Source organism: Pinus tabuliformis, chromosome 1_2 (assembly GCF_031772625.1).
Source record: "Pinus tabuliformis cultivar Carrire ecotype Pingquan chromosome 1_2, CPIR1, whole genome shotgun sequence".
NCBI lineage: Eukaryota > Viridiplantae > Streptophyta > Pinopsida > Pinales > Pinaceae > Pinus > Pinus tabuliformis.
Genome location: NC_142298.1, coordinates 872054077 through 872076439, shown reverse-complemented (window position 1 = coordinate 872076439; position 22363 = coordinate 872054077). Strand labels below are relative to the sequence as shown.

Here is a 22363-nt window from a genome sequence, read left to right as displayed (position 1 = left end):
ACCAATTATCAAATACATTGTGCTAAGGAATAAAGACACGACGTAGGAGACACTGCATGCCAAAGACAATGATGTGCATGAGTATCTGAAGGAGGTATTGAAAGGTGTCTAAGGAACATTTATAACAAGATATTACCTTGTGCCATTTGTAAATGATTTGGGGAGGGGGTAGTGTGGTCCCCATAAGGGGGAACCTATAAAAATGATGTAGAGGCAAGGTTATGTAACCTTTTGTGACTCTCTATAAAAATTTTGAATAGACAGAGAGAGGAGAGAAGTAGTTGTGAAGCATGCGGTTTCCACTCAATCAACTTATATCATAGTACCCACATTCATAGGATATTAAAGAATGCCCCTAATCTCAGTGGGTATTGATAAAAACCTCTCCAAATCCCTTTGTTCAATGCCCCTCCCAATATATATTTGTAATAAAAATAACCATTATTTTGATAAATATCCTTATTTTTACCAAATATCGCTTTCCATATTCCCCTAATACCTATCACCCCACAAACACCCCCCCCCCAACCAATACCTACTATATATTCACTCTATTTTTCACAATTTAAAGAACCATCTTTATGAATGAGTGTGGTAACTTATTAGTCAATAAGGTGAAGCCCTTGCCATGAGAAGAAGGGTCTAGAGTCTCTGAGTTGACTATGTAGAGCACTTAGGGTTTGTAATGCTAAATGTATCTCAATTCTGTCATGTAAATATCCGATTTTGGAGATGAAAGAATGAAATATATTTGAATTGGTGGCTTATATGTGTTCTAACGGATGTGTTATTTAAGTTTTTACCATAATCTTTCCTACATACATAATGAATCTTTATAAGATTGGTTAAAATATGAACCTCTTGTGCTACAATAGAATACCTCACCCTCTACACAAGACCCAAATATAAAGACCTACAATTCCAATAAGTGTCTCAAAAGCTCGTGATCATTTTTGAGGATGAGCAGATAAGATAGAAGCCTTCGGGAGGGGAGACATAGGGCAACTTTGCAATGAAAAGAAATGAAGTTTCCTAATAAGAGACTAGGAAATTAAGAGTTAACCTTGACAAATGGAAGTAAACGGTATGTTTACACTGATCTTCATGAAATTTTCTTTGTAGAGTTCCTTTGCTCTCTCTAGGAGTGGTTAAATTGATAGGAAGATATTGACTTGTTGGGAAGGGTTTAAGAATTGATGTTTTGGTGGCATGAAAAGGTTGAAAACCTAAGAAACTTGATAACAAGTGGACTTAGGCCATCAACTTCTAGTTTGATTGAGTAAAATAGGGTTATCTTTTTTAATTTACAATGGAGTGCAGTGAATATTTTAGTATTGTTGAATGAAAATTTGACACTAGTCCTTGAGGAAGGTTCTTGCCATGAATTCCATTGTGGATTAAAATGTTGGTTGTGGATAAGGGTTTAATGAGGATGGAACTTAACAAAAAGGATGATTGAATCTCTGTGTAGATAGGAGTATGAAGACCAAGGGGAAGAGATGAGCTCGGATTAAAAGGAAGCCAAAAGGAAGGATCCATAAGAGTAGATCCATAGCAAGGAAGAGAGACCTATGAAAAGAGAAGAAATTAGGGATTTGATTAGGGAGGGGAAGAGGGAAAAGAGAAAGAGAAGAGGAATAAATAGAGTGAATCCAAGGGAGGAAGGCACTAGCTTGATTAGATTTATAAGTGTGAGAGCTAAGTAAGAAGAGAGCACTAGAAGATGAGTGCTAAATGGAAGCATTGTGAGGATAATGTAGGAATAGAGCATTGAGGAGTTAATGTGAGACAACATTAGAGAGGTATAATAAAGTCCTTCAAAGAGACATGATGCAAGGAAGGTTAGAGGATAGGAAAATGGAGATAGGAGGAAGTTTTGGATACATATAGTCATGGATCCTATTGGAAAGTGAGAGAGGTGACAAAATTTGATGACGAGGAAGAAGAGGAGAGAAATGATGATAGAATAGGAAGCAATGGAAGAGATTATAGTTTTATACTTGCATTTTCCACAATAGGTATTAGAAGGAAGTTATTAGATTTTCTAAGGCTAAATTACATAATTGAGTGATTTATCATGTTATTTCATGAGAAGTATTTATTTTGTCACAATTTCATAATTTATGAAATAAAAATGATTTCATAATTGAAAAAAATCACAATTGAGAAGAAAGCTCATAACCAGTTGTGTATGACTTGTAGTTGCTTAGTTTACACGTAATAAATTATATCCAAGAATTGTATCCACCTAGTTCAAATGTTATCGAACCTATATCCAAGATTTTCTAAATTCCTATAAGAAGAGACAAAATCGAAGGATATGGGAACCTAGAATTTGAGAGTGGGAATGTCAGTGGAATAGAGTCAAATGTTAAGAAATGTTTCTTAAGGGGAAATTAGAAAGGAGGATATTTAACCAATATTCAAGGTATAATATGGTTGTTGTAATGATATTCTCTTATTTATAATATAGATCAAAATGGTTTCCCCCTCCATTATCTCGTGTATTTAGTTTTACATGCAAGCATTTGGTAGATTCGATCTTTATTTGTGTAGAGCATTTTAGATCTATAAGTCATTGACATTCTTAATGCCCAAATTAGTTTGAAATTATGTGTTACCTTTATTTTGTGTAGGTCAGCAGGTAGTGGGAGATAGATCTTAGATCTCTGAAGTTTCATCGATTGGATCATGAATGGGAAACCATATGAATTAAGGTACACATTATAATCTATCTCCTTAGGCATGGTTAAGGATCAATAATCATAGATCTAGTAGTGAAATATTTAGTGGATGTCCATACTATCTATCTCCAATATTATTAGACCAAAGAGATGTTCTTCTTATTTATAGGAAGAATTCTCTACAACATAATTAGTGATTCCACTAGGGAATATTTTTTTCTTTCTTTCTTGGTTTTTAAGAATTATTTATTTTAAAAAATGGGAAGAATTTAAAATAAATAGTTACATATATAAATTCTCCTCAAAATTGTAGCATAGTTAAAAATACATGAAACAATGTCCAAATTGTAGTCTAGAAAGTGAAGTTATTGCTAATTCAAAATAAACTATTTTTCTAATTCTCCATAATGAATTGTTTGGCTAATGTCTTTTGACAAGAACCCTATTTTCCACTAGAACAAAACCATTAGATAAACGATATCCTAATATTTCTTTTACTATATTATATGACATTTCTATGAAATATAGAGTTTGCTAACACCCCTACAATGTCCACTCTCAAAATTTAGGGAATTTTGTGACAATTTTGGGTGTTGTTTCAAGTATAGGCATTGGCATGTGATTAATGACAATTGATGATATCCTACAACCCATTTCTCCATTATTTATTTTAATTTATATTTGAATTTTCATTTTAAGTTCATTATCCCTTTAGTGAAAGAATAAAATATTTCATTTCATTATAAATAACAGTGGAGTTTTTTAGTGTACCCTAAGAAATTTCATTGGAAGAGGTTGTATGTGTTTGTGATATCATATCTTTGGGGTTTAAAACTTCATTTTAAGAGACTGTGATGACTCTCAAATTTTCTATTTTTGAAAAGGAAATATTTCTTCCCAAGCTTTAGATAGCATTCATCAAGCAAGATGTATATATTGCATGTCATTCTCTTACTTATATTTTGAATTCAGAACAATCTTTAAACATTGTACATTTTCATTATGTATCCCTTGATTAACAGCTATAGAATAAATTCTTAATTAAAATGAACTAGACATTATTACAATTATAACAGAACAACATTAGCTAGGATTTAGAACCTTAGATTGGGAATAAAGAGTAAAATCTCCAAGACCACTAAACCTTGAAGTAGAAGTCACTAAAGAGTGCAAAATTCACTAGCCACATAGAACACTTGTTAGAAATATCCTCTAACACAAGATTCAATCACAAGGTCACATTAGAGGCACATGTAGTGACACTCCCACTAAATTTATCTCTAGTTTTGTTGGAATTCTACATGTACGAAGATCTCTTGGGGGCATAGTTCTATTCCAACAATCCCTTGGTGAGATTTTTGAGCTTATTTTCCCTACTCTTGCATGTGGTCTTGACCCACAACTATTCCCCTGATCATTATATTCTGACATGGTAGTAATAGTGGAAATCCTTTAGGGAATGTTTTATAAGTTTTTATAGGTGGGAAGTACATGTGCTATTTTAGATAGACATTACATAACCATAACAATATTCTTGGGGTGTACCACCATGCTACTTGTGTGGGAAATTGTTTCAAAAAATGTTGGTGTTAGGAGGTTAGCATATTTTTTTCTCATACCTTTGTTGGTTGGACATGGGCCACCCCAATCTAACATCTATAAGGAATATTTTATCCTCTCACTTACTTGCTATGTATATTATATTTACTAGGGGTGTGTTCTTTGGTTTGAGTCCAATTTTCCATAGGGAATATTATTCAAACTTTCATAATTTTTTAAATTTTAGCAAAATATTCATCGGGCTTGTAGATTGTAAGGTACTGCACCTAAATTGGAGGGAAACCTACCATTACATGAGTAAATAATAGATCCCATAGTATATGGCTTTGAAACCATATAACTAGATAAGATAGTGTTTAATTTAGAGGGGGGTGAAAAAGTGTTTCTTGAAGTGGATAATAGGAGTCTTCCACCTAAATTTAGTCCTCCTTTAACCCCTTCTATTAACACTATACTCATTAGAGTGAGTGAAGATCTTGGTGAGACTTGTTCACCACTTGTTAATCCTCATCAGATTTTAGGTGAGAGCGGCAATTCCATCATTGCATAACCTACAACTTCATCATTGGGTGTTACTAGAGCCATCTTAATAATGTATTCATTTACCTTCAATTAGTGTGCTAGGTAAATTTAATCCTATAACTAGTAAATTTTCATTCTCACTTAGGGAAATGTTGTTAGCCATGTTAGTTAATACTTCTAGTCTCCCTGATCAATTAATTCCTTTTCTTCTAACTAGATTTGTATTCAATACACGGAAAGGTCAAATTTCACAACCCGAAGATGAATGGTTTCTACCTAGCTCTACCATCCCAACTAAGAGTATAAAAAATGTTGGTTTTCCTTTGAGTCTTCATGGGGGTTCTACATATACTCCTAGTAGTGATGGGGGAAGTAAGTTTCTGGGAAATTTTACATCCCACAAGGTCGTCAGTAATTTGTAGGTATCCATTTTCCTAGGAATACCAATGATTACTAGAATGCACATGTACGGTACCAATTCCCTTCGAAGTAGTTTCTTCTTTGGAGGTGTCCCCACCTTTGGAGATGATTTCTTCCTTAGGGGAAATGTTCTTGATTTACCTCATGGTCCTATAAATAGTCATTATTTTGGGATTACCTTTGTCCTAAGGGGCACTAATCCTTTTTCTAATACTAGTAATTGATTTTGGGAATTACTCAACCACCGGAAGCCAAAGCAAGGGGGAATTGCAAAGTTCATCTAGTTAATTTGGAACATAATCCCCTTAAAATGATTCCTTTTTCTACTCCAAAATATTATTATTGGTGACAACAAACTTTCTAGATTTAAATAGATTGAAAAAAGGCCCATTTGTCATGAGAAATCATGGTCGGCCATTCCACACAATCTACCCTCCAATATTCCATTTTTTCAATGGAAAGCTATGGGAGAATCTAGATAATCATGCCAACGCTTAACATTTTTTGTGTTTATCCAATTCCTTAGTGGGTGATAGCATTTGATTATGTCTCTTTATGTACCTTGATTGACAATGTTTCCATATGGTACATTGAATTATATTACACATCATATTTTGAATTTACATCCTTAAACAAGGATTTTATAATGCACTTATAGTTACCCATTCACCAAGGATTTCGCATATAACTTATGAAAACTTTATGTCAACATTGGCACCCACATTTTGACCATATCCATGAATGCAGGACATGGTGGAGGATGATTTAAGTTAATAATCCAAATGAATTATTAGAGATTTATTTACAAGGTCCTTGTCACCACCTATAGGAAATGTTATTGCAATAGTAGAGGTGGTCACCAAGGGCTAACCTCCATGCCCAACACCATGATTTGATTTATTCTCAATTGAGCATGGCATATGATATCATTCCTAATTCTTCAAGGCCATTGAAAAATACATTCAAGCCAAAACTATGACCACATGATTATGGCATGTTCAGTCTAATATCTAGTGAAACTATGGGTCAACTAGATAAAAAGCTTGGCCGAATAATTATGTCATCAAGCCCTTGATTTATTGTGTCCAAAAACTAAACTACCACTCTCCCTATTCATACCTTCGAGGTGAATTTGGTTCAATCCATCTCATCATAGAATCAGGTCAAAAAATTGAATAGGGGAGCCCATAAACCAAAAATAATTTGGGTGGGCCAACCAATGAAATGAATAAGAAAAATAATTTCCATGAAATATTTGTGGAGGATAGCATCTCACTCAGAAGTACCCGTAAATGGATGAAGTCTATTGATACTTCAACTTGAATGCAGACAGCCATGCAATCAACTTCCTCCAACGTTCTTCAATGTCGTGGATCTGATGTCACAACGCGGTTTATTGACGCCTATATTTTGTGAAAGCTCTGCGCCTCTGGAATTCATTAGTAGTTCTGCCAACAACAGTATGCTGAGAAGATAATTAATTTGATTGAGTCCAACTAGAACTTCACATTCCTAGAATCAAGTCTCGTCGGCCTCATTTTGCTATACTCATTTTTGTTCGTGGCTCTGAGTGCTTTGCGATTATGGCAGACAACCCGCGAGTGCACCCAACTACTGAAGACATAGAGAAAAATGCAGGAAAATATGAAAACGAGAAGTCGATCTCTTCGTTGGTGCCCAGGTCCAGTGTTGCATCCGAGAAAGAGAAGGTATATCTATTGAAGATCTATCTGAACTATGTTGAGTTTTATTATTTTTGTATGACCTATGGTTAGAGCTGTTGCACCAAGAGATGAGCTAGGAGCCCTAATGAGAGGACATATAGGACCAATTTGCAATTAAAAATCATAATTTTTCCAAATAAGAGACAAGGAACTTAAGAGTTAACCTTGGGAAATGGAGCTAAAGGTGTGTTTACATTGATCTTCATGAGACTTTATTTGTAGAGTTCCCTTGTTTTCTCTTGGAGTGGTTAAAGAAATAAATAGGCATTGACTTATTGGGATGGGTTTAAGAAATGGTGGTTTGGAGACAAAAAGATTGATAGGATAAAGAAACTCAATAACAAGTGGACTCTGGCCATCAAATTATAGTTTGAGAAAGTAAAATAGGGTTATTTGGTTGAATATATAGTAGAGTGCAGTGAACCTTTTAGCATTGTTGGATGATTTGATTTAATTTACAATAGAGTGCAATGAATATTTTAGCTCTCTTGAACAGAAATTTGGCAACTATCATCAAGGAATGTTCTTGGCATAAATTCCATCGTGGATTAAAATGTTGGTTGTGGAGAAGGGTTTGATGAGGGTCAAACCTAACAAAATGGAAGATTACATCACCACTTAGATTGGAGGGATGAAGAGAAGGGGAAAATATGAGCTAGGGCTAGGAGGAAGCCAAAAGGGTGGATCCAAAAGAGTATATTAGGAAAGGGAAAAGATAGCTACGAGAAGAGCCAAAATTAGGGATATGATTAGGAATCGAAGAGGGAAAAGAGAAAGAAAGGAGGGATAAATAGAATGAAGACAAGGGAGGAAGGCACTAGCTTGAGGAGAGTTAGAAGTGTTAGAGTAAAAAACGAAGAGAGCGCTAGAAGAGCAGTGCTAGAAGGAAGCATTAGGAGTATATTTTAGGAGTGGAGCATTGAGGAGTTGGTCCAAGATGGTGTCGTTGAGGTAAACTAAAGGCCTTCGAAGAGACATGATGTAAGGAATGTTAGAGGAGTGGTAGTTGGAGATAACAGGGAGTTTTAGGAGGTATAGATATGGAATAATCTTAATGGGATCTAAGATATTATGTGATATAATTTGATAATGATACTAGGTTTTAGGGCCTAGTTGGGTTTTCATTTTGTTGGGTATGTGTTATATTTTTTCCACAACTATCCCCAATAATGGTTGGGTGGACCCAAGGATGGTGGGCAGACCCACCCATGGTTTTTGTGCATGCTTTTGGTCATGATGGTTTTGTCCATGGTATTTTGTAGATATGGTCAAAGAACAATGGTTATGTTCTAATCCATGCTTAATGCATTGGTGTTTATGAATTCTTCATCATGTACATAATGTATTATAACATTAAAAGGAATATAATGAAAAATCAATCTAGTTTTCCTAGTTTTGGGTTCTAGGAGAAAATATTGGTGTATATATACATTCTCGCCATTGTAATTTTTTATGTTTTTTAAGAATTCATATGTAGGTAATTTTTTAGAGGGTTAAAACCTACACATTTCAATCATGGCTACTTGATTTTAATCCTCTTTCTATGACAAATTTTGCCACTCCATTTTGGGTTAGGCTTCTGAACCTTTCCATTCATTTGATAGGACTGGACATCTTAGCTGATATAGGGGACTTATTGGGCCACTTCATTAAGAAAAACATTGAAAGGAATGAGAAGGGTATTTTTACATTTGCACACATATGTGTGGAACTAGATATCAATAAAGGGTTGCCTCTTAAAATCCTCCTTAATTGGAGGGACAAAGTTTATTTTCAATTGGTGGACTACGAGAACATTTCATTCCATTGCAGGAGATGTCACCAACTTGGTCATATTTAGAGTGCTTTCCCTTTTCGTTAATAACCGTATCCCCAGAAAAAAGAGTCATGGTTGGAAAGAACCAAAATATACAAAATAATCCAAGAATTCTTCATCTGACAAGAAGGACACCATGCAACAATAAAAGACTCATACCACTAATTCAACTCCCGCTGACTAAGCTCAGCCACATGTAGAGCTAGCCCATCCCTCAGTTGAGCGGCCCACCCCTCAAATGAAAGAAAAAGGGACTCAGACATAACCATTGTTTCATCAAAGAGTAGGCACAAACGTTTCCACGAATCTAATCACTGTGATAGTGATAATGACATAACAAATATGAGAGAACCTTCGACAATGGAATTGTCTCAAAGAAATGTTGTCATTGTCCCCCACACATTTGTTCTTAATAACTCCTTATAATGGATTGGTATCAAGAATAGAAAAGGAAAAAAGGATAAATCAATGATAAATCCTAGGCTTTGAGAATAGGATTCTAGCAAATGTATTGTTTTTCAGTGGTGATATGTGAAAGATGGAATGATGTAATTTGTTATGTTGAGGAAATGCAAATTAGCTTACAAAAAATTACCATGAGTCAATAGCATGACTTATCAATATTGCATACCCAAATACACATAACTCATTTCATATGACCCTTGTTAATATAACCATTTTTAATTAATCGATTTAATTAAAATGGAAAAAAAGGTCATAACTACTTTGGAGATAAATCTCAAGCTTTGATTTGTGAATACTACTTAGAATATTCTAGAATATTTGGCAGAGGTTAAATTCTTACCATCTACCTAATAGTTATTGATAATTAAATTAAAACACTGGAATCCTTATTCCAAAGTAGACACTCTTATAGGAGTAATTCTAAGCTCTAAAAAAACTATGAAATAAATTGCTAGATAAAAAAAAAATAAGAGAATAATTTTTTTTTAACCATACATATACTACAAATATTTATATAAAGATAAATATTTTAAAGAACAATTTACCTTTCATAATAATGCATGATACAGTTCGATGAAAAATAATATTTCTCAGATTTTAGATTTTCACAAGGAATATTTTAAAATGTACATTTATGTGAAAAAATAAACTTCCACATGTGAACTTAAATGTCCACAATGTTGTCTTTTACCATTGTTATATAGAATTTGAGTTATTATCCCTCATTAGTGGTGTTGAGACATTGCTAGGAGGATTGCCCCCTTAGCCCATAAACGATAATAGTCTTTAGGCCTAATTGCTATTCATAAGGTGTTTTGGTATTGGGCAGCAAAGGTTGGTTTAGAAAAGTAAGGATATTAACATGTTAATATAATGTTATACATTTTATTTAATGAATGTTTCCTATTTTAATGTTGTATAGATTGAGTGGGTTTAATAGATAAGATAAATATTTTTTTTTAATGTTTACAAGGTCAAATCCAGAGAAGAATAGAATATATATGCATTGTGATCTTAAAATTAAATTATATATATATTTATTGATGAAAAAAATCCAAAAATATATATATATATATATATATATATATATTTAAGTAAAATAATTATTTTTTATTTTTATTTTAAATCTCCATATTTATGGAAATATCACTATTTTTTATTAATAAATTTTCATGAAAATGCATCATTAAAAACTCTTCCTGCCCCGTGGAACGATTGCATAGCTCTATTTTGTGGGCGCAACGGAATTAAATACATGAAAATCACAAGGGTAGTAAAGATTCCCATGTGGGTGGCTTCCAACACGATGTTAATGGTTGTCGCTAAGAGGTTGGGACTGCCCTATAACATATACACACAAACTTGTCTAGATGATGTTTGTCTGTATCATTACTAGGCTCACAAATAATAATTCTCATTTAAAAAGCTGACTCAGCTTTTTAATATTGCGTAGCAGTTGGCGAGTACGTAGAACAATGTATACAGTCAACAAATCAGTTTGCGAAATTGTAGCATTTACGTCTCCTCAACGCAATCAGTGCACAATAATGATTAGACCAATTTAAAAATTAAAAATGTGCACAATAATTTTCTACGCAGGGGTGAAAATGTGGTGGACAAATAACGGTTATATCAATTTTATAAGTGTGAAAATGCTGTTGCAGATATGAAACATTGTTGAAGTCAGTCTGCATCTACGGATAATGATGGCTATCTCTGGCTGGTTTGGTTTGAAAGAGTTAAAATGTACATTTATGTAAAGATAAAACTTCCACATGAATGTGGACAATGTTGTCTTTATCCATTGTCATATATAAAATTTGAGTTATTGTAACTGATCTTTCCTTATTAGTGGTGATGAGACATTGCTAGGACTATTGTCTTCATTTGGGTTATTATCACTCGTCCTCCCTTATTAGGGGTGATGATACGTTGCTAAGAGGATTGTCCATTAAGGATAATAGTTTTTGGATTTGATTGATATTTATGAGATGTGTTGTTATTACACTGTAAATATTGATTCACAAAATTAGGGACACTGAGATGATTATGTATGATTTTTCAAGGGAGTTGTCTACAAGTGAGATTTTTTGGGGTTTTTGGTGGATTTCTGGCCAGAATTGGAAAAAAAATGTGTGGTCAAATCTTGATTTGTGCTATTTAAACTGGTTTTTTGACTACATATATGGATTTACCACCATCAAAAACCCCTTGACCATTTAGATTGTGAAGAGTTCACCCATCAAACTAGTGATTTCAATAAATCATTGGTCAGATTGTAAACAAATTATATCCAAAAATAAACCCGAACTCTTTTCAAAAATCTCACTTATAAAGAACTATTTTCTCAAATTTATATTAATATTAATATTGTACATTTCAATATATATTTCATATTACATTATTTACTATCTTGATATAATTTTTACCATCACTTATAGAATAATTGGTCCAAAACTCAAAGAGTATCAATATTTTAAGCATAACAAGATTATCTATGAGTCCACTGTAAAGAGAAAACTAAAAATGAACATGAAAACTCAAGTATATGAAGTGACCTGGGTTATGTCTCTAACACTTGATTTCGGTGGAGCATGAGTATCTAGTTTACATTAAAAATGAAGCTCAATGTGTGGAATCCTCTTTGCAATCTTATCTAGACGATAACTTTAATTGTGCTAGTATCTCTTAACATCCTCCAACCTAGTAAATATGTTGTACCACTCAACTTGTTTATCCATCAAGATTTGCCTAGCAGAGTCTTCATCTTCCAATACAAGGTTAATGCTCCAAAATAGTCCCTCATCCCTGGGTGTTTCCTAGGTCAGGAATTCAAGTGGGATTCTAAATTATGAATTTAATTATGGGTATTAAGGGAATCATTGCATGATAGCTCTCAGCAACCTCCTGTTATTGAGCTCTATTACACCCTTAGGGGCCGCAACCCCCTCCTATGTGCATGTTGCACATCCTCTCATGCTCCATCTTCCACTGGTAACAATGAGCATTTGTATTAATACTCATAGGACTTAACCCCAAGGCAGAGGGTACACAACTACCAACCTTAGTAAATATTGCAACAATGATGATATAATTGCCCACAGACAACCACCAGCACAGGTTGTAGAGAGAATAAAACCATAATAAGAGGAAACTACACCTACCCACAGAGAACTCTGGAACGAGGCCAACTATAAACAACAACTCAACGATGGCATCCAATGTGAGACCACATAGACATTTACCTCCATATATATTGACAAACCCCAAATATCAGAAAAAATGAGAAACTCTAGAGAGTTTTGGGCTTGGTTCACTAGATGCTTGGTTGAAGCATCACCATCAAATGCATAGGAATAGGGAATTGGCTCAAACATGAATTCATAATCTAGATCCCACAAACTAATCAAACCATTGCAAGAATTCTACTATATCTTCTCCAAATATTTTTTTTCGATAACATACCATATAAAATTTAGAGACTTATTGTGAAACTTTAAAAGACTTAATAAGGATGGAAAGGTAATCTTTCAGTCCATATAAGTGCCCTGCTCCATCTAGAATCACAAGCTCAACCAAAATGAGAGGCCCTTTTCAACTGCCTTTATCTATATTTTCCTTTGTCCACTCCAACGACTTTCCTTTATCCACTCCAACAACTTCCCCTGGTTAATTTTTCATGCAAAGCACAAGCTAGTAACCCAACACTTCTTACAACAAATACCATCAAAGTTTTCGCTATATACTAGGTCTGAAAATTGTTCTACTAGAGTCTTTGCAATATACCTCTCTGAGTTCTCTTGTAGAGCAAAGAAACAACCCACTGGCACTTCAAGTAGCCAAACCGGACCTCACCGTCCCCTGAGTTCTTCGTATTAACACAAGTCATATTTATAGACAGACTTCTTCGTATTAACACAAGTCATATTTTTCAGAAAGAAAAGCAATATATTATATTGAGTAAATATATACATCATATTCTGTGATAACAGAGAGAAGATCTCCAGTGATAGGGGACTAAACTGATGAAAAACCAAATATGTCAAATTATGACAAATAGTTGATAGACCTATAAAGCAAGAACATAGAGCAGCATATAGAAACATATGAAATATATATCATCAGCTTTGCCTGATGCTGATAGACATATAAAGCAAGAACATAGAGCAGCATATAGAAATATATGAAACATATATCATCAGTTTTGCTTGAATGTGCTACTGATATGGAATGATGACAAAATGAAACCAAAAAAGAGCAGATGGAGAGGAACCCATAGCCTCAAAGCAGAAGTTAGAGGAACCCATAGCCTCCCGCTGGAACAGCCACCTGGAGCAGACAAAGAAAGAACCTGGAAACCCCCAAAAATGAAGCTCTTTGCGCCCTACCAAACTCCAGCCTTTGACCAATCATCCAATGGATTGATAGAAAGCGAAGAGCCTACACAGAACAGTCTTGAAGGAGATGTTTGAATCTTCAAAAATTTTTGAATTCCTCCACTTCCAAACACACCATATTGTGATTGGAAGGATTGGACGCTTTATTGCTTCTTGTCTTCCCCACCAAGCGAAAGCTGCATTAACAGAAATTAAATTGAGATGAGGAAAAGAAAAAGAAGAAGCCAGTTCATACCAGATTTGTTGGGCTACCACGCATTTGAAGAACATATGATAGTTTGTCTCCTCCTCCGCATTGCATAACACACATCTACTGGGACCATGCCAAGACCTCTTCCTCAAGTTTTCCCATGTTTAATTCTTGCTGTAAAAAAATAACCATGAGAAGATGATCACTTTGAGAGGACAGCCAAGTTTCCACCAATATACCGGAAGGATCTGTCTTGCAGGCATAATTTTTTTGGAGACGAGATTAGAATAGATGTCTTTAACTATCGCAACAGAATGAGAGTGAGATAAGGACCACACCACGTGATCGTCTTTTTCGGCACGTTTCAAGCCTCCTTCAACAAGAGCATTCTTCAAGTTATCCCAGAGAGAAAGCAAGGCCTGTGGAAGGCCAATGTCAGTTGCATCTTTCAATGAAGGTGAAAAACCTCTCCATTCCTCAATAATCCTGTCCCAAGTAAAAATACCCATTCTGTGAAGGAAACAGAGAAGAGGAGCCGGAACCTGTAGATTACCCCTAAAGCCAGCAATTGGGTCCATGCCAATGAAGATTTTCCTACAAGAAAAGATCTTCCATTTTAGATTATTAAAGAAATATTTCTGAATTTTCCTGAAGCCGAGCCAAATTGCAGACCCCTGTTTTATTCCAATGGAGTCGAACCTAAACCAGTACTCCAAGCATCTTCCTTTTTGATACTTGTGGCGAATGATTTCACTCCAAGGATTTGTGCCAAAGAAACCCCTCCATAAGGATTTACAGACCAGAGCTTTTCCGAATATCCTTACATCCATCAGACCCCAGCCCCCAAACTTTTTTGGCAGAGTTAAGTGATTCAATTTAGACAGATGGATCTTACCTCTTTCTGCTTTGGCCCCCCAAATAAAGTTGGATGAAATCCTGTTCATGGCATGGATAATACTGACCGGGAGCAGATACAGGTGTGCCCAGTATACCTTCATTTGCATCAAGACTGTTTGAGTAAGGACTACTCTACCACCCAACGATAAGGATTTGTATTCCCACGACGAAATCTTACTAAAAAATATTTCAACAAGCCATCTCCAATCTCTCTTTGAATAAGCCTTAGCTTTAAGGCGGAAACCCAGATACTTAATACCTTCGGACAATGGTCTTGTATCAATTCCAAAGAGCTGAGAGATCCATAAGGTCGTGTCCTCGTCAGTTCCATTATGATACAGGAGCGATTTGGCCTTATTGATAACCAACCCTGTGGCCCTTTGGAAACGGTCAAGAATATTCTTAATACACATCCAGGAGGCTTTAGACATCATTGCAAATAATAACACGTCGTCAACAAACAGGTTATGAGAGATATATATTTGCTTACAGATCTTTACCGGAGCATAAGCTTTTTCCTCCACTGCGCGGTTGATGTGCAGACTCAATGCATTCATGGCCAATATGAAGAGGAGAGGCGACAGTGGACAGCCCTGTCGAAGGCCTCGTTCCACCCGAAAGAAAGATGAGGGAATGCCATTAACAATAACTGCATAGTTTACATTTTCGATACATGCCATTATCCATCTAATGGGGCCGGGATTCATACCAATTTTCACCAAGAGACATTGCAGATATCCCCAGTCCAATACATCGTATGCTTTCTGTAGATCAATTTTCATGATAGCAGCATCAATTCTATGCATGGACATAGAATGTAAACATTCCTGTGTGCTGGCGACGGCATCAAGAATATTACGACCTTTTAAAAAAGCATGTTGATTAGGAGAGAGACAGGATGCCAACGTCCCTTTAATTCTTTCTGCTATAATCTTTGTAATAATCTTGAAAGTTATGTTGCATAAAGAGATCGGCCTGAAGTCCAGAAAAGATTCAGGCTCTCCCTTCTTTGGAATAAGAGCAATGAGAGTGGAAGTGGTGTGATTGTGAATGTTGCCCGATAATCTGGAAGCTTCCACCATGCTTAGCAAATCCATTTTGAAGAGGTCGAAAAAATGGATCAAGAAGTCTATTGTCCATCCGTCTGGTCCAGGGGATTTATCCTTCTTAAAGGATTTCATAACTCCAAGAAGTTCACTTTCAGAGACTGGTCTAAACAGAGCTTCATTCTTCTGTTGATCAAACATTTCTGTGACCAGGTCGATGCTCCACCGAATATCACTGAAAGCAATATCATTACTTCTGCAATATTGTTTTTTGAAGAAGCTAATAGCCTGCTTTGTGATGTCCTCCTGAGAAACAGCATAGCCACCCTTGTCGTTCTTTATTTTCCATATGTAATTTCTAGCTCTCCTTGCATTTGCATAGTTATGGAAAAACTTAGTATTTTTATCGCCTTCCCGTATCCATAAAGCTCTGCTTTTGAGCCTCCACTTTGCTTCCTCCTGTTGCAACAGACTAAGTTTTTCCTTCTCCAGATTCCTTAAACGACTCTTCATCTCGATTGTGCATGAGGCATAATCAGTAGATGCCAACAACAAGTCCATCTCTTGTTGAATTCTCTGTAGGTTCTTTTTATCCTTTTGATGTTTTTGAATCTGCCATTTTTTCACCAAAATCCTTATCTCGGCCATTTTTTCTCTAAAGGTAGAGAAGATGAATAGCTTGTCCCTGTCCTTAATTGCTTTCCATGCGTTTTGAATATATTCATTGAACGCAGAATCCTGTAGGAGACCTCTGTCAAACTTAAATGGATATCCCCTTCTGAAAAGATTTCCAGGCCATGTTAAAAGAATGGGACTGTGATCTGATATCATAACATTTTCCACAGATAATCTTGGCATACCCATATTTTCGATGAGGCTAATATGAACAAAAAACCGGTCAAGTCTTTTAGCTATATAAGCCTTGCCCACTCTACCATTTGACCAGGTCGGTTTCATCACGACAGGATTAACATCTACCATATTCCTATTGAGCATCTCAGAATTAATGAGATCAACAAGAGCATTATTTAACTTCCCCTGTCCCCATACCTCATCAGATTTCAATGCCGCATTCAGATCACCCACAATAAGGAGATGGTCAATGTCAAAAAGGTCTGTGGCAAAAAATCTTTTCCAGAAAGGAACACGGGATTTGTATGGCGCATATAAATTGAGAACATTGATAGGAAAGACGCATCCTCTGATGGAAGCCGCAATAATGATCCCTGCATAGCATTTATACGCCTTGGCTCTTACACGAGCCGGATCCCACAGAGTAGCCAATCCCCCAGATAATCCATTAGCCTCTGTAGCAACCATGAACCAAGTTGGGAGCATTTTCCGGAAATATGTTAAAGTGTCCTCCTTTTTGTGCATGGTCTCCTGGATAAGGATTATAGCAGCCCTGGAATGGAAAAAGAAATTTTTTAGCGTTATATATTTGGGATCAACGCCAAGACCCCTTATATTGAAAGATATAATGGGGATCATTTGGATGATTCGGCAGCCATTCTTGCTCTAAGGGGCTGTGACTCAGACTCATCATAAATAGGCACCTCAACCAAAGACAAATTTCTAATGCCTGAATCAGTAACTATAGTTCTCCCTATAAAGTGTCTACTACCCCCTCTACATTTCTTCCGGACCGTAATGTTCCTTGCTAAATCCGGACTAATAACCGGCAAGACATTAGGTCCAGGCTTATGAATCATGAGAGGCTCCAGTTCGAGAGATTCCCTATTAAGCAAGTGATCCAGATCACTGTCAAAAAGATTGACAGGGGATGATGCCGGGGAATTTAAAGGGGTAGGCCCGACACATTGTTCTTTCCCTTTGTTGATGCTCGGTCCAACATGTTCAGGATGCGGTGATGAGGATGAAATTGAAATGGGAATAGAACCCATAGAGAAATCTGCCCTCTTCGGAATCCCTTGATGAGAGTCAGAGAGAAAGTCCTTCTGTTGCATGGGACTCGGTGATGGAACAGGGCTATCATCTCTCGGCTCAGTAAAGGGGGAGGTAAGGATCCCTGTCATGGTACGGGTGATAGGGCTTTTGGAGGAGTTTGGATGACCAGAAAAGGACTCAGGGAGCATAGACAGACCACCCGATTGATCACATGGAGACTCATAATTTCTAGGATTGTGGAGCGGAATTGTCAGGGAGAAAGGAGAGGATGGACTGTCATTGACGAGAGACTTTTGCCTGAGCCGTCTGTATCCATATAGTTTGGCACTGGGACAGTTTTTAACTAAGTGGCCCATTTTCCTGCAAGCAACACACCTGAATGGTATACCCCAGAAGTCCAGACGTTGATTAATAACCTGATTCTTCCAACTTATCTTAATATGGTCTGGATAGCCTCCCCTAAACGGCCTCTGAATGAGAATCCAGGCAATTCTTTTGTCCTTTTCGCCCAGGCACCAGGGGTCGACATAGACAAACCGACCTATAGCATTGTCGATCACCTCCAAAGATTCTTTGGACCAGAGTTCCAGGGGAAGGTTCGGGCATTTAACCCAAATAAGATTATTCACAGGAGTGTTTTTTAAAGGATTAAAGCCGATGTACCATCTATACAGAGCAAGAAAACTCCTATTATATACCCATGGTCGACTCTGGATGGCTTCAGCATCTGCTGCATTTAAAAAGTGGAAACAATACCACTCTCTCATTAGGCTTGAAATAACCAGAACATAGCCAATGACTGATTTCCAGAAACCAGCCAGCCACTTATGTCAGAGTCAGACATTTCTGGGAAATGCCATTTTCCTATAAGTGCCTTGCTCTGCAAACTCTCAATTCTGTCATCAAGCTCAGCAATCTCAATTCTTATCGCCTGTGGGCGGGGGAGAAGTTTTGGCGGGTTTATGCTGCTTATTATAGTTACGACTCTTACCTTGAATGAGATTATCATCCCGAGACATTGATGGCTTGACCACCAGGTCATCTAAAGATGCCAGAGTGGCAGTAGACCAGGCATGTTCAGCGTCCACGGTGGCCTTGATAAGGTCGTCCGTGGCGATGGTGCCGTAGACCCCCTCCATGCACCGCCAAATAGGGTATCCTCGAAAAAAGAGGACAATCTGGAAAGATCCACTTCTCAGTGAGGACAATTGGGAAGGATCCAATTCTGAGGAAAGGACCCGATCCCTGTAGGAGCCTGTCAGTCAATATCAGTCTCGCCCTATGGGATATAAATGTCGAAGCATATGAGGAGAGGATAAGGACGCTAAAGGAGAGGAATCAAGTACAAATCATGACAGAACCTTCTGCATAGAATGTTCAGAAAGTAACGTCTATGCCAACCATGATCCCAAAACGGATATAATTCGGATTTAGATGTAAGGACACGTACAGGGATATTTAGCAGACTTAACTTCTACCATAATGCGTGAGCCAATTTGAAAATCCAACGCATGACGTAACTGAAACAAGTCGTCGGGAAAGGAAGATCCAGGAAGATGGAAGACCGGGAAGGCCGGAATTCGATATGTAGACCTCTGAAGAGACACTGAGAGCTATGATGAAGGTTCATCACAGTCCAAACAGCATCAATAAACCTTGACAACACACCACCAATGACCTATTTTGAACCTTACATCGGTGCAAGGTTGATATATGACAAATAAGTTCCTGAGTCTATGAAGAAATGTTTTTAACATCATGATGTTTCTACATCTAAGACCATTGTAAAATATACTGCAAAAACACTTACAGTCAAGTATGTAAAAACCTTTACGACAACTAAAACAAAGGACAAAAACTACCTTAGAAATCTAGAATCTCAACTGGCAGAATCGTGTAAAAAACCAGAGCTTAGATAAGGAAAAAGAAAACACTGACCTGGAGCCAGAGCCGAGACACCCCGCGCGTGGACACCCTATGAGATAAACAGCAGCCATCCATCCAATATCTCGTAAGCAGGAGAAGTCTTTTGAACTGGAAAAGTTAATAGAAGTCATGCAGGTTAAAAGCAAAAGTTTCTGCACAGAGAGGGTGGCAAAGCAGGCCTGAGCTTATGAAGGAGGAAGAGTCTGAAAACTGCACAGAAAAACGGTTAAGGAGAAAACAGAAGTTTATGTGCAAAGCTCAGGAGTCGAGCTTCAGAAAGGTGGCGGAGCAGGATCTATGCAAAAAAGAGCAGGACCAGCGCAAAACCCGGTTAATGAGGAATGCGAGAAGATTTAAACTTGTCCCAGTTGATGACACCCGCTCCCCACGTTCAGTGCATGCCTGTGGGACGTGTCGCAAGGAGATGGCTCCCGCTCAAACCACTGAAAGCTCAAGCATTTCCGGAGGATTTCACGTCTCGCGCCGGGATTGGGCAATCTGTAGGCGCTGTTTGCTCGGCTGGTTCCACGCGTCGCAGGTGCTCGCTCCAAGCTCCACCACTGCCACTCAATTCAAAACAAGAGTTCATAGTTCGAATTCTAACACAAGTCATATTTATGGAAAAAGTGCTTGGAAGAAGACAGCGACACCAACCCTATATTAATTCTGCTTATGGTCCCGTGCTATTCACCCCATATGGGATTTTAATTATAAACCTATTCAATGTTATCAAAGATCGATTTTTTTAAAACTTAAATAAAATTAGTTTCACATACTCCAATTATGAATTTAATCAACATTGCCATGAATCAAATCTCTCTTGTTAAAAATATTTCCATACCTCTCATAATCTTTTGCATTTGCACGTTAAAAATACTCACGCCTCACCCCTCAAATTATACTATGAAATTAAAGAAAGCCGTAAGAAATCGATTTCACAGCTCCGTTTTGCGGGCGCAACCGAATTAAATACGTGAAAATCACATTGGTAGCTAATATCGCCGAATAGCAGGTAAAGATTCCAACGTGGGCCCCTTCCAGCACGGCGTTAATAGTTGTTGCTAAGAGGTTGGGACTACTCTATAACGTATAGAAACAAATGTGGCCGACAGATACCAATAACGAAACAGTCGCGAAGTTTCATATATTCCATTACACGGGCAGACAGCTATGCATTCAACATCCTCCAGCTTTCTTCAATGCCGTGGATCTGATGTCACAACGCGGTTAATCGACGCCTATATTTTGTGAAAGCTCCGCGCCTCTGGAATTCATTAGTAGTTCTGCCAACAACAGTATGCTGAGAAGGTACTTTTATTTCATCCAGTCCCACTAGAACTCTCGTCGGCGTCATTTTGTTATACTAATTTCTGTTCGTGGCTCTCAGCGATTTGCGATTATGGCAGACAACCCGCGAGTGCACCCAACTAGTGAAGACATAGAGAAAAACGCAGGCAAATATGAAAACGAGAAGCCGAGCTCTCCGTTGGTGCCCAGGTCCAGTGTTGCGTCCGAGAAAGAGAGGGTATATCCTCCTTTCCGCGAGGAGATGAGAGTTCAGTTTCCAAAAGACCAAGTTATACCAACACGACAGGTTCTCAGATACTATTCACGCCCTCCCAAGCGCCGGAACTACTGTTGCCGCTGCTTGTGCTGCACCATTTGCTTTATATTCGCGCTCGTCGCAATCATGGCCATTGCCTGTGGCATTCTGTATTTGGTAATCCAACCGAAGATCCCCAAATACTCTGTCGACAGCCTCCGGATCGGTAACTTCAGCATCAACGCGGACCTCACCACAAATTGCCAGTTCGCTGTGAATGTAAGGGCCCGGAATCCAAACAAGAAGATCGGCATATATTATCTTGACAACAGCCATCTCGCTCTTTCGTACTCGGGCACGGAGGTCTGCACGGGCGCCCTGCCAGTATTCTACCAGGGCCACAAGAATACCACTTTGTTGGACGTAGCGCTCAGCGGGACCGGTGCTAGGCTCACCAGTGCCGTGGTCTCCACGCTCAAAGAGCAGCAGCAGAAGGCCAGCGTTCCCTTGAATTTGAAGGCCGACGTGCCCGTGAAGATGAAGTTGTGGAAATTGAAGTCGATGAAGATTAAGTTCCGCGTGCGATGGGATCTGGTCGTTGACAGGCTGGATGGAAATGCCAAAGTTACTACCAAGAAGTCGAAAGTGAGCGTGGTGCTGTGATGGTCGCGATTCGATATCGATCCAAGCGGGTTTTATCGCGCGACTTCGATCGTATTGAATTCATGGTTACTTGGGCAATGATAGGGCTACATTGTTTTCTGATTTCATCACATTGACGCTAGATTTTTGGATATACAAAAAAAATCATACAGAGTAGATTACATTAATGGCCGGGCTGCTGGCGGCCAGTGTTAAATATTAATTGATTCCTTATTCCATATATTGTTCCCATGAATGGAAAATCATTGTCTTGCACAATTGGTTGAAAATGAAAATAAAATGTTCTTACTATCTAGATTTTGTATACGAGCAGTAAATTTAAATTTAACTGGATTGTGAATTCCCGGAAAATTTAGAATTTAATGAACACAGATAGATCCAATCATTAACTCCCCTATAGGATTCAAGAATATTTCTGGAAATCGAGTTAAGGATGCCCGATATGAAAGCACAAAGATTGGATTCAAAGTATTAATCATAGATTTAATTGTAGCCATAAAAGTGGGAAAGAATTATTTCGTGAAAATTTTTGATAGAAGAATCATCCCTTTACTGTACATAAAACTGGATTCCAGCTTTAACAGGAGGATTTCTTGTAGCTA

At 37.5% G+C, this 22363-nt stretch overlaps 1 pseudogene across 1 annotated transcript; it reads left to right on the top strand.

Annotated features, from left to right (window-relative positions):
* The first annotated feature begins 20846 nt into the window (after nt 1–20846).
* LOC149208724 (NDR1/HIN1-like protein 6 pseudogene) lies at nt 20847–22003 on the top strand (annotated as a pseudogene). Its single transcript, XR_016252151.1, has one exon. The product of XR_016252151.1 is annotated as an NDR1/HIN1-like protein 6 pseudogene (transcript).
* The last annotated feature ends 360 nt before the right edge of the window (nt 22004–22363 follow it).